Below are 14619 nucleotides of genomic sequence, written 5' to 3'. Positions count from 1 at the left end.
ATCTACTCTCCAGATATTGACTCCCACCGGAGGGATGTTTGCAAAGTCTTCGACCTCTTACGAGCTAATTCCCTCTATGCCAAGTTGGAGAAATGTGTGTTTGAGCAGGAGTCTTTACCTTTCCTGGGCTATATCATCTCTCATCTCCGCCCAGGGATTGGCTATGGATCCTGCCAGACTACAGGCTGTGATGGACTGGCAAGAACCCCATTCTCTTAAAGTGGTGCAGCGCTTTATGGTGTTCATTAACTATTATCGCCAGTTCATTCCTCAACTCTAGTAGCTCCCTTGGTAGCCGTCACCAAGAAGGGAGCAAATCCCAAATTGTGGTCTGTGGAGGTCTCCAAGGCCTTCATTTCTATTAAGTCCCATTTTGCTAGCGCTCCCATCCTACATCGCCCCGATGAAGATAAGCTGTTTTTTTAATGAAGGTGGATGCCTCTTCCGTTGGTGCTGGAGCATTCCTCTTTCAAAGGGATGCTCAAGGTCGGAAGCATCCTTGCTTCTTCTTTTTCAAGACCTTCACACCAGCGGAGATGAATTATTCCATCGGGGACAGGGAGTTGCTAGCAATGAAGTTGGCCTTCTCTGAGTGGAGACATCTTTTGGAGGGGGCTCGCTATCCTTTCCAAGCATTCACAGACCACAAGAATTTGGTTTACCTACAAACAGCCCAGCGGCTAAATTCTCACCAGGCCAGATGGTCCTTGTTCTTCTCCTGGTTTCATTTCACCCTCCATTTCTTTTCCGGGGAGAGGAACATTTGTGCCGATGCTCTCTCTTGCTCCGTTGTATCATCTGAGGAGGAGGAAGAGGAGCCTCGGCTTATTGTCCCTACCAAGAGTCTGAGAACTATGGCCCTGGTTTTGCTAGAATCTGTGCCTCCAGGCAAGACTTTTGTACCATCCAGTCTGCCTCCAGAGGTTCTCTCTTGGGCTCACTCGTCCAGGGTGGGTGGACATTTTGGGTCCAAAAGGACATCTGTGCTACTCGCGAGGACATACTGGTAGCCGCATATGGCCCGTGACGTCGCAGACTATGTTTGGGCGTGTGTCTCCTGTGCCAAGAACAAGTCTCCTTGTCAACAGCCAACTGGGTTGCTTTACCCCCTGCCGGTGGCGGACAGGCCCTGGGAGATGGTCGGGATGGATTTTGTGGTGGGTTTACTCAAGTCTCGTAGTTGCACCATTATTTGGGTAATCACAGACCATTTTTCCAAAATGGTGCACTTGGTGCCTCTTCCACGGCTACCTTCTGCACGGGTGCTGGCAGCATTGTTCATCAAACATATCTTTCGCCTACACGGTATGCCGGACAAAATTGTCAGTGACCGGGGTCCCCAGTTTGCTTCTCGATTCTGGAGAGAGCTTTGTCGTCTGCTCAGCATTGAGTTGAATCTCTCCTCGGCATATCATCCCAAGACGAATGGGTTGGTAGTGAGGGCCAACCAGACTCTGGTCACATATCTATGTCATTGTGTTTCTGCCAGGCAGGATGACTGGGCATCCTTGCTACCGTGGGCGGAGTTTGCGCTAAACAACGCCGTAGCTGACTCCACCAGTCAGACTCCATTCCTCCTTAATTACGGCCAGCATCCGCATGTCCCTGTGCCTATGCCCGTGTCTTCCGCCGACTCCAGGGTGGCAGACTGGGCTGTGGAGGCACGGGACATTTGGGACCTCACTCAGGATGCCATTCGGGCCTCCAAGGAAAGAATAAGGTCCTCCGCCGATGCTCATCGGTGCCCCGCTCCGACCTTTGCTCCTGGTGACTTAGTGTGGCTCTCTGCCCGTAACATCAGGCTGCGTGTTGAGTCCACTAAGTTTACACCTCGCTACTTGGGTCCCTTCAAGGTCCTCGAACAGGTTAACCCTGGGGTCTACCGTCTGGCCCTTCCTCCACGCCTAGGTATCACCGACACCTTTCATGTGTCCCTCTTGAAGCCCGTATACTTATCCCGGTTTTCCGAGTCATCTGCCGGGACATTGGGTTCATCTACAGATGATTACGAGGTGAATGCTATTTTGGGGTGAAAGGTGGTATGTGGCAAGAAATTTTATTTGGTGGACTGGAAGGGTTATGGTCCAGAGGACAGGTCTTGGGAACCTGTTGAGCACATTCGAGCTCCGCAGCTCATTGTGGCCTTTGAGCATAGCGAGGTCCAAGGAGCAGGGACCCTAAGAAGGGGGTAATGTTAGGGCTCGAGTTCCCGCCTCTGCACAGGGGGAATCTCGAGCCATCTCTGCTGCGGTCTCCCATTCTTCTCCAACTGCAGTGGAGCCTGCTCAGCGGAGACGTCGGTCCCAGCATCTGGCTCAGGCAGATACTCTGCATCTGGCTACTGCTGCTCTTCCAGGCTCTGCCATTATAGCTAGTACTGGTCAGCGGGGAGGACTCGCTTCTGGGACTAAGTCCTGCTTTCTCCCTTCTGAGCATGCCCAAAGGAAAAACTCTCATTGGAGGTCAGGGGTCACACGCTCAGGTCCTGAAGCAACTCCCATTGGTCCTCTAGGAAGGTCCTGAAGTTGCTGCAACTATAAAAGGTTTGCATGGCCGCACGGCCATGCGCTAGTATCAATCTTTGTTATGAGCTTTGCGCCAGTGTGATCATGTATGCTTGTCGTCATGGCTCGGTTGAAATAAGCCACTAGAATACCAGCACCTCCGGGGAGGAGTTTGTTCGCATGTATTCAGGGCCCGGCTGAAATAAGCCACTAGAATACCGGCACCTCCAGTGAGGAATTGTTTGTGTGCTTCTCTGACTGCATGACCACTGACTGCTATCAGCTCAGCAGTTAGCTGTGTACTCCTGTGAGCTTAAGAGGACAAAGTGCTTTTCTATCACAGTGACTCTGTGAAGTAACAGAGCTAGCTTATACTGCCATATAGTGCCATTTGCTAGCAGCAGGTTTTCCTCCTGCACGGTGGACCCCGGGCTGTGAACGTACCAATAATAACATCTATTTTTACTTGGTGCGTTCCGCCAGCCCTAACATTCGCCTTCTTGATTTTTTGGTAGACAGCGGAACTCATGGTTCCATTTACCACAGTAAGTCTTCCAGGTCCTGAAGCAGCAAAACAGCCCAGACCATCACACTACCACCACCATATTTTACTATTTGTATCATGCTCCTTTTCTCGAATGCTGTCTTACTTCTATGTCAGATGCAATGAGACATACACCTTCCAAAAAGTTAATCTTGCCTTGCGCAGGCGTGTACTATGGAGGACAGAGAATGAACTTCAATCCAATATTGCAGCCAGCATGCAGCCGGCGGGTAAGGAAAGGGTGAATCAAACACCCGAAAACCCCGCCCCTATGGCTGAAAATTGTTCCCTCCAAATTCAGGTGACAGAGTCCCTTTAAGTACATAAAGACGCTCCTAAGTTTTGCTAAAAAACATCCTGATGATGCCGAAGACATTTGGGAGAATACTCTGTGGACTGACGAGACAAAGGTTTAACTTCCCTCCAAATTCAGGTGACAGAGTCCCTTTAATGCAGGGTATTTTTGCCTGGTCTCTTTGTTATGGTAGAGTCATGAACACTGACCTTAACTGAGACAAATGAGGCCTGCAGTTCTTTGGATGTTGTTGGGGAGTCTTTTGTGACCTCTTGGATGAGTCATTGCTACGCTCTTGGGTAATTTTGGTCAGCCGACCACTCCTGAGACGGTTCACGCGACTGTTCCATGTTTTTGCCATTTGTGGATAATGGCTCTCACTGTGGTTTACTGGCATCCCAAAGCTTTACAAATGGCTTCATAATTATTTTCCAAACTGATAGATCACAATTACTTGTTTCTCATTTGTTCTAGAATTTCTTTTGATTGCAGTGTGATATCCAGCTTTTGAGGATCTTTTGGTTGACTTCACTTTGTCAGGCAGGTTCTATTTAAGTGATTTTTTGATTGAGAACAGGTGTGTCAGTAATCAGGACTGAGTGTGGATAGGGAATTTGAACTCAGCTTCCCAAACATGTGATATACTCAGGGCTGCCACTAGAAATTTTGGGGCCCCATACTGGCAAAATTTTCGGGGCCCCCTTGAGACTCCGCCCAGGCTCCACCCCAGCCCCGCCTCCAGGCTCCACCCCAGCGCCGCCTCCAGGCTCCACCCCTCGAACTGTCCACAGTCCCACCGCTCTCTCTTGGAAAAACTCCACTTCTCACCTATCACACATTGACAGTTCCCATCACCAGATCACACATATAGCCGGCAGCTTTTGTTTTGGCCAAAATATTTTTTAAGCCGCCACCATAACAAGGTAGACACTTTTGGCCAGGCCCTGCTCTGCTGTAACCTATTAAATATTTGTTAAAATATGCAATACAATTTAGGTATATTTTTATTTATTTTTCAATTTTTAAAAGGAAGGAAGGAACAAATACCACAACACCATGACCAGATGACATATTACCACCACAGGGATCGAATAATATCACATACAAGGAACAAATACCACAACACCATGTCCAGACCACATATTACCACCACATAGTGACTGAATACTACAATTCTGATCAGTAATTTAAAAAAAAGCACCATACTATCACCATAAGTGCCATTATACACAGGAGATCTGTAATTAGTAAACAGTGTCTGTGTACAGATAATATAGTGATCACTAGTGAAATTATACACAGGAGCTCTGTATACAGTATACAGTGTATAGTGTCAGTGTATAGGTAACACACTGACTCACCAGTGACGTCTCTAGGTGAAGTCCTTCATCTTTCATCCAGCACAGACCGCCATCATTTCATCCAGCCAGGACTTCTCTCTGCAGGAAATAACACAGTTATCTCGAGCTCCGCTTGCAGAACACATTACTTAATTTTTCACAACTTCTACATTACACCACATGAAGAAGGCGACATAGTATCACTCTATACAGTAACAGGACCGCCCCCCATTTAAAACAGTATACTCAAAAAATAAAATAAATACATCACTGCAGTAATAATATCCCTAAATTAGCCCCTATGGTATTAATAATATCCCCCATCCTGGCCCTGTGTGTCTCATTCCTGGAATCAGCCAGATTTTCTCCCATCCTGCCCTCATGAGTATCCATTCTGCCCCATATGATCTCCCCATCCTGCCCCATATGATCGCCCCATGTGATCTCTCCATCCGGTCCCATCTGTCTCCATCATATCCATTCTGCCCCATGATCCTGCACGCTCTGTCTCCAATCATGCCCCATGTCTCCATTCTGCCCCCTATGTCTCCAACCATGCCCCCATGTCTGCAATCCTGACACTTGTCTCCAATCATGCCCCCTGTGTCTCCATTCTGCCCCATCTGTCTCCAATCCTGCCCCATCTGTCTCCAGTCATGCCCCCATGTCTTTCATCCTGCCCCGTGTCTCCAATCATGCCCCGTATCTCCATTCTGCCCCGTGTCTCGCATTCTGCCCCAATTTCCAGCATTCTGCCCCTGGGTCTCACAGTCTGCCCCTGTGTCCAGCATTCTGCCCCTGTCACTGTGTCCAGCATTCTGCCCCACTGTGTCCAGCATTTCTGCCCCTGTCTCCAGCATTTTGCCCCTGTCACTGTCTCCAGCATTCTGCCCCACTGTCTCCAGCATTCTGCCCCACTGTGTCCAGCATTCTGCCCCACTGTCTCCAACATTCTGCCCCACTGTGTCCAGCATTCTGCCCCACTGTGTCCAGCATTCTGCCCCACTGTGTCCAGCATTCTGCCCTACTGTGTCCAGCATTCTGCCCCACTGTGTCCAGCATTTCTGCCCCACTGTGTCCAGCATTCTGCCCCACTGTGTCCAGCATTTCTGCCCCACTGTGTCCAGCATTTCTGCCCCAATGTGTGTCCAGCATTCTGCCCCACTGTGTCCAGCATTTCTGCCCCTGTGTGTCCAGCATTCTGCCCCACTGTGTCCAGCATTCTGCCCCACTGTGTCCAGCATTCTGCCCCACTGTGTCCAGCATTCTGCCCCACTGTGTGTCCAGCATTTCTGCCCCACTGTGTGTCCAGCATTCTGCCCCACTGTGTGTCCAGCATTCTGCCCCACTGTGTGTCCAGCATTCTGCCCCACTGTGTGTCCAGCATTCTGCCCCACTGTGTCCAGCATTTCTGCCCCACTGTGTCCAGCATTTCTGCCCCTGTGTGTCCAGCATTCTGCCCCCCGGGCCCCCCTGGATGCCGCTCTCAGAAAAAAAAAAAAAACACGACTTCTTACCTGGCCATGCTCCAGCGCCGGGCGAAGATCCCCCCAGGCTCCACACAGACGCACTCGCCGGGCCCGGCGGCTGACAATGACGTCAGACGCCGGCGAGTGCGCACTGCGGCCGGGGCCCTATTCAGCTGCCAGCCTCAGACTGGCTGGCGGCTGTTAACTATTGACGTGCGGGCGCGGGCCCGCACGTCAATAGTGTGCCGCCCGCAGCGCCTGCAGGGGGGGCCCGGTGAGCAGATGAGACGGGGCCCGATGAGGGCCCCCTCTGCTCACCGGGCCCCATACGCCAGTCACGGCTGTCATGCCCTGATGGCGGCCCTGGATATACCACAGTTAATTTATGTTTTAGGAAGGGGACAATCACTTTATTAAGGGATAAAGAAATCCAAACCTACAGGGCCCTGTGTAAAAGATTTTCATTTATAAACTGTATTTTGTGTTTACTTGTGTTATCTTTGTCTAAAATTTACATTTGTTTGGTAATCTGAAACATTTAAGTGTGACAAACATGCAAAGAATAGGAAATCAGGAAGGGGGCAAACACTTTTTCACACCACTGTATGTTCAGATGCAGTGCAATATTTCTTTGTGGATTTTCCAGCAATCATGTTAAATGGGGATTTTAAGATACATTTTTCACACTTTTCATGGAAAGGTTGAAATGCAACAAAAAGGCTGGTTACACAAGTCCAAGTTTCATGGCCCATAAAAGCAATGCAATATCCAGATAGGCCGCAGTCTCCTGATGCAAACTTATCACCACGTAGACCGCATAAGCATTAGCTTTTGAATATGGGTCAGGAGACTCGCAGCTGGTTCTGATACAGTGGTCTGTACAAGGTTTACACAACTGGTCTGATGCAACCTAATGGATTTTTGAAAATCTCACTAACCCATTCACATGACTGCATTAGCTTCCGATCAAAAAAGGGGCTTACAATCATTGAATGTCACAATAAGTCCAATGAGGGGGTCAGGTTAACATTATCACATTCCTGGTGTTACAGATGCATAAAGGACAAGTCACTGGTTACATACAGCCCACCCTTTTTTTTTTGCGCAATTGTCTCCCAAAATAGGGCTAAAGTGGGTGAAAAGTGGCAGATTTGAGAAATCAATTTTTGGGAGGTAAGCTGGTTGGAGGAATGATAGACTTCTTCACGATGTTTCAGTCAAGATCAGGTGATTGCTGAGTTAACCCCTTCATGACCCAGCCTATTTTGACCTTAAAGACCTTGCCGTTTTTTGCAATTCTGACCAGTGTCCCTTTATGAGGTAATAACTCAGGAACGCTTCAACGGATCCTAGCGGTTCTGAGATTGTTTTTTCGCGACATATTGGGCTTCATGTTAGTGGTAAATTTAGGTCAATAAATTCTGCGTTTATTTGTGATAAAAACGGAAATTTGGCGAAAATTTTGAAAATTTCGCAATTTTCACATTTTGAATTTTTATTCTGTTAAACCAGAGAGATATGTGACACAAAATAGTTAATAAATAACATTTCCCACATGTTTACTTTACATCAGCACAATTTTGGAAACAAAATTTTTTTTTGTTAGGAAGTTATAAGGGTTAAAATTTGACCAGCGATTTCTCATTTTTACAACGAAATTTACAAAACCATTTTTTTAGGGACCACCTCACATTTGAAGTCAGTTTGAGGGGTCTATATGGCTGAAAATACCCAAAAGTGACACCATTCTAAAAACTGCACCCCTCAAGGTACTCAAAACCACATTCAAGAAGTTTATTAACCCTTCAGGTGCTTCACAGCAGCAGAAGCAACATGGAAGGAAAAAATGAACATTTAACTTTTTAGTCACAAAAATTATCTTTTAGCAACAATTTTTTTATTTTCCCAATGGTAAACGGAGAAACTGAACCACGAAAGTTGTTGTCCAATTTGTCCTGAGTACGCTGATACCTCATATGTGGGGGTAAACCACTGTTTGGGCGCACGGCAGGGCTTGGAAGGGAAGGAGCGCCATTTGACTTTTTGAATCAAAAATTGGCTCCACTCTTTAGCGGACACCATGTCACGTTTGGGGAGCCCCCGTGTGCCTAAAAATTGGAGCTCCCCCACAAGTGACCCCATTTTGGAAACTAGACGCCCCAAGGAACTTATCTAGATGCATAGTGAGCACTTTGAACCCCCAGGTGCTTCACAAATTGATCCGTAAAAATGAAAAAGTACTTTTTTTTCACAAAAAAATTCTTTTAGCCTCAATTTTTTCATTTTCACATGGGCAACAGGATAAAATGGATCCTAAAATGTCTTGGGCAATTTCTCCTGAGTACACCAATACCTCACATGTGGGGGTAAACCACTGTTTGGGCACATGGTAAGGCTCGGAAGGGAAGGAGCGCCATTTGACTTTTTGAATGAAAAATTATTTCCATCGTTAGCGGACACCATGTCGCGTTTGGATAGCTCCTGTGTGCCTAAACATTGGCGCTCCCCCACAAGTGACCCCATTTTGGAAACTAGACCCCCCAAGGAATTATTTAGATGCCTAGTGAGCACTTTAAACCCTCAGGTGCTTCACAGAAGTTTATAACGCAGAGCCATGAAAATAAAAAATAATTTTTCTTTCCTCAAAAATGATTTTTTAGCCTGGAATTTCCTATTTTGCCAAGGATAATAGGAGAAATTAGACACCAAATATTGTTGTCCAGTTTGTCCTGAGTACGCTGATACCCCATATGTGGGGGTAAACCACTGTTTGGGCGCATGGCAGGGCTCGGAAGGGATGGCACGCCATTTGGCTTTTTAAATGGAAAATTAGCTCCAATCATTAGCGGACACCATGTCACGTTTGGAGAGCCCCTGTGTGCCTAAACATTGGAGATCCCCCAGAAATGACACCATTTTGGAAACTAGACCCCCAAAGGAACTAATCTAGATGTGTGGTGAGGACTTTGAACCCCCAAGTGCTTCACAGAAGTTAATAACGCAGAGCCATGAAAATAAAAAAAAAAAATTATTTTCTCAAAAATGATTTTTAGCCTGCAATTTTTTATTTTCCCAAGGGTAACAGGAGAAATTTGACCCCAAAAGTTGTTGTCCAGTTTCTCCTGAGTACGCCGATACCCCATATGTGGGGGTAAATCACTGTTTGGGCACATGCCGGGGCTCGGAAGTGAAGTAGTGACGTTTTGAAATGCAGACTTTGATGGAATGCTCTGTGGGCGTCACGTTGCGTTTGCAGAGCCCCTGATGTGGCTTAACAGTAGAAACCCCCCACAAGTGACCCCATTTTGGAAACTAGACCCCCAAAGGAACTTATCTAGATGTGTGGTGAGCACTTTGAACCCCCAAGTGCTTCATAGAAGTTTATAATGCAGAGCCGTGAAAATAATAAATACGTTTTCTTTCCTCAAAAATAATTATTTAGCCCAGAATTTTTTATTTTCCCAAGGGTTACAGGAGAAATTGGACCCCAAAAGTTGTTGTCCAGTTTCTCCTGAGTACGCTGATACCCCATGAGTGGGGGTAAACCACTGTTTGGGCACACGTCGGGGCTCAGAAGGGAAGTAGTGACTTTTGAAATGCAGACTTTGATGGAATGGTCTGCGGGCGTCACGTTGCGTTTGCAGAGCCCCTGGTGTGCCTAAACAGTAGAAACCCCCCACAAGTGACCCCATTTTAGAAACTAGACCCCCCAAGGAACTTATCTAGATATGTGGTGAGCACTTTGAACCCCCAAGTGCTTCACAGACGTTTACAACGCAGAGCCGTGAAAATAAAAAATCATTTTTCTTTCCTCAAAAATTATGTTTTAGCAAGCATTTTTTTAGATTCACAAGGGTAACAGGAGAAATTGGACCCCAGTAATTGTTGCGCAGTTTGTCCTGAGTATGCTGGTACCCCATATGTGGGGGTAAACCACTGTTTGGGCACACGTCAGGGCTCGGAAGTGAGGGAGCACCATTTGACTTTTTGAATACGAGATTGGCTGGAATCAATGGTGGCGCCATGTTGCGTTTGGAGACCCCTGATGTGCCTAAACAGTGGTAACCCCTCAATTCTACCTCCAACACTAACCCCAACACACCCCTAACCCTAATCCCAACTTTAGCCATAACCCTAATCACAACCCTAACCCCAACACACCCCTAACCACAACCCTAACCCCAACACACCCCTAACCCTAACCACAACCCTAATTCCAACCCTAATTCCAACCCTAACCCTAAGGCTATGTGCCCACGTTGCGGATTTGTGTGAGATATTTCCGCACCATTTTTGAAAAATCCGCGGGTAAAAGGCACTGCGTTTTACCTGCGGATTTTCCGCGGATTTCCAGTGTTTTTTGTGCGGATTTCACCTGCGGATTCCTATTGAGGAACAGGTGTAAAACGCTGCGGAATCCGCACAAAGAATTGACATGCTGCGGAAAATACAACGCAGCGTTTCCGCGTGGTATTTTCCGCACCATGGGCACAGCGGATTTGGTTTTTCATATGTTTACATGGTACTGTAAACCTGATGGAACACTGCTACGAATCCGCAGCGGCCAATCCGCAGCCAAATCCGCACAGTGTGCACATAGTCTAATTCTAAAGGTATGTGCACACGCTGCGGAAAACGCTGCGGATCCGCAGCAGTTTCCCATGAGTTTACAGTTCAATGTAAACCTACGGGAAACAAAAATCGCTGTACACATGCTGCAGAAAAACTGCACGGAAACGCAGAGGTTTACATTCCGCAGCATGTCACTTCTTTGTGCGGATTCCGCAGCGGTTTTACAACTGCTCCAATAGAAAATCGCAGTTGTAAAACCGCAGTGAAATGCGCAGAAAAAAACGCGGTAAATCCGCAGCGGTTTAGCACTGCGGATTTATCAAATACATTAGTATTTCCAGCCATGGCCGATGATATTTCAGCATCGGCCATGGCTGGATTGTAATATTTCACCAGTTATAATAGGTGAAATATTACAAATCGCTCTGATGGGCAGTTTCACTTTCAACAGCCAATCAGAGCGATCGTAGCCACGAGGGGGTGAAGCCACCCCCCCCTGGGCTAAACTACCACTCCCCCTGTCCCTGCAGATCGGGTGAAATGGGAGTTAACCCTTTCACCCGGCCTGCAGGGACGCGATCTTTCCATGACGCCACATAGGCGTCATGGGTCGGATTGGCACCGACTTTCATGACGCCTACGTGGCGTCATGGGTCGGGAAGGGGTTAAAACATCCTCTATGCAATGAAGCAATACATAGAGCATTTTCAACTCAATGGCACAATCAGATTTTCCAGGTAGAGGCTCTATAGGCTTCAGGTGTAGAGCATTGGGAATGTAGAAAAAGTGTCTTAGATTGTGGACTTCTGATATCATCACTGATGGGAGAACATATCGCTATTCGGTCACTATGTGGTGGTAATATGTGATCTTGTCATGGTGTGGAGGTATTTGTTACTTGTACATAGTATTAAGAAGTCATTATGTGGTGGTAATATGTGGTCTGACCATGGTGTGATGGTATGTGTCCCTTGCATGTTTTATTATTCAGTCATTATGTGGTGGTAATATGGGGTTTGCCCATGGTGTGACAGTATTTGTCCTTTGTATGTAATATTATTGGTCACTTAAAAAATGAATAATTAGTAAAAATATACCTAAAAAGCATTGGATATTTTAACAAATGATTAATAAGTTAGAGTAGAGTAGGGCCTGGTCAGAAGAGTTCAATGGGAACTATTAATATATGATTGGTGAGGATGTGGTGCAGAAGTGGAGTTTTTCCAAGAGTGGGCGGTGGGGCTGTGGAAGGTTTGAGGGGTGGAGTCGGAACTGAGGTGGAGCCTGGGTGAAGTCATAAGGGGGCCCAGAAATTTTGCCGGTATGTGGCCCTGAAATTTCTGGTGGCAGCCCTGGTCACAAAGTGTTCCCTGTCAACTAAAATTCTTTTGAACAATGCCAGGGCAGCTAAGACATGGTACAATCCCCAACATCAAAAATGCAAAAGCAAGCTAAGCATAGAGGCCACAAAATGTTCCTAAGGCACCACAGCCATGTTTTCCAACCCTCTCCAGCCCCTTTGATTGTTCCCAGGATGGGCAGGGTTGGGATTTAACTCACTTTGGGGTCAAGAATTTAACATCTCCTTCAGATATGTTGGTAACTATGCACAGCTAACATCAAGACTATAGGTTCAAGGCTAAGGTACAGAGCAGTTGTGATCTCAAAAATACCCCCAAAAGACTCTGTGCTATTTACAGTTAACACATCCCTGTTATTACTTTTTGAAGAGTTTATTTTTTCTTAAAGTTAATCCTTAGAAAATCCATTAGTTCTACCAAATACTGACTTGCTTTTCCTTAATAATTTTAAATAAATTTCTGAATTTAAATGGGGCAGACCCATCTCTCAGAGAGTGGAGACATGTAGACACATACTCTTCCACCATGTTGTTGAAACGCTACCTCCTGCTAATGTGGACCATATCAGATGGTGGTGCCGGATGTTGTGGCATTCTGAGGAAGGTTTTCCACATTTTTGTCAGGCTAACCCTCCCTTCAGAGGTGGTGACAGTGCCCCAGCTGCGTTTGGGACTTCCTCCTCCTCCTCTGCCTTGCTTTTTCACTGAGCTCATGGTGTCAGGTGGGTATGCTGTCAGTAGTGCGTCTACCACCGTGTGTTTGCATTCCCACATTTTCCAATCCCGCTCCAGTGACGGAAGTAAGGATAGTACATTATCCTTGTAACGGGAATCCAGCAGGGTGGCCACCTGGTAATCTGCACTGGTGACAATCTGAGCAACTCGGTGGTCGGTGTGTAGGCAAAGCAGCATGTATTGGCTCATGTGTACCAGGTTACCCAGAGGCCATGACAAGCTGTCCTTGCCTGGAGGTGTACCTTCTGGGTCCATGTGTGGACGATTGGCCTGATAATGGTGTGAATGGTCCCTGTTTCTCCTTCTCTTCCTACTGTGCAACCACCTCATCCTTCATCCTCTGAAGCATTTTTTCAATCATAGAAGTGGGATAGTAATTCTGATGATAGAGTCATCAGTGCTGGCCATGTCGGTGTTGTACTTGAAGCGCAACACGGCACACACTTCCTGCATTGAGGCCTTCTCATTGGTCGTGAAGTGGTGTTGTTCCGCAGAGCGATTCACCCATACGTACTGCAGCTGAAACTCCATAATTGCTTGCTGCTGCTCACACAGTCTCTCCAGTATATGCAAGGTGGAGTTCCACCTTGTGGGTATGTCACATATGAGGCGGTGAGTGGAAAGGCAGAAGTGACGCTGCAGTGCAGACATGCAAGCTTCAGCAGGGTGAGAATGCTGAAAGCACGCACAGACAACCTGCACTTTCAGCAGCAGCTCTCACATATTGGGGAAATTTTTAAGGAAGCTCTGCATCACCAAATTCAGATCATGAGTCAGGCAAGGTATGTGTGTCAAATTGGCTAGGCCGTTATCGCACAGCAACAGGCTGGGCTTGAGGTTCAGTGGCACCAACCATTCATTGATCTGTTGTTTCATCCCCATCCTCAGCTTCTGCGCAGTGTGGGATATTTCCCCCAAACACATAAGTTTCAGAGCAGCCTACTGTCATTTCCCCCTGGCTGTGCTTAAGTTGTGTGAGACAGCACTCACTAACGGGTTGGGGAATATTCGCTTGGCAGCAGGATAAACATAGACTTGTACGGTTTTTCACATAAACAGTCCATGTGGTTTATTATATTATATAGTCAGCATAAACCACTGTAGGCCATGTTACACATCACAGACCTCACATAGTCATTAGCACTTCATAGTATACGGCTTCATCTCACAGACACTAAACATGCTGGACCTTATTTTGTCCAGTTGCCATAGGTGACCGCATGCTGCACAATTCATTAGTTCATAGCACACAATAAGCACCAACAGTCTGTGGAGGTACCTTACGGGAGCTCCTGCTCTACCTGCTGACTCCTTGTCAGTCCTCTCTCCTGGGGAACTGCCTTACTGGGATCACCAACTTGCCTGACAGGCATACACCAGTCGGTTCCAGACCCACCGAAGGACGGTAGCTTCCCCAACACAGTAGCCGTCACCGGCTCTGCAGGTACTTGGCCTCACCTCATGCTCTTCAGGGATCCGGTCCTACTCCTAGGACCTCCCAACACAGAGGCCACTCAGGATCACGGCCTCACCAGGTGCTATTCAGGGATCCGGTCCCTACTCTGGACCTCCCAACACCCAGGCATTTCCTTTCACAGGACCTTCCAGCCAAGATCCATTCAGGTCCATACACAGGAACCATATGACCCACACCTTGGTCACATTATCAAGCTGTAACCACTCCCATAGATGGGTGGTGTGTGTGTGGCTAGTCCGACCTGCCCAGCTCTCAGAACTAGCCCTGCCAACCTCCCTCTAAAACAACACAATTACTTGTGGGACTACAGGTCCCAGAACAAC

This window comes from Ranitomeya imitator, chromosome 3 (assembly GCF_032444005.1).
Source record: "Ranitomeya imitator isolate aRanImi1 chromosome 3, aRanImi1.pri, whole genome shotgun sequence".
Taxonomy (NCBI): Eukaryota; Metazoa; Chordata; class Amphibia; order Anura; family Dendrobatidae; genus Ranitomeya; species Ranitomeya imitator.
The sequence above is the reverse complement of the archived record's forward strand: the minus strand, read 5'-3'. Positions refer to the sequence as shown.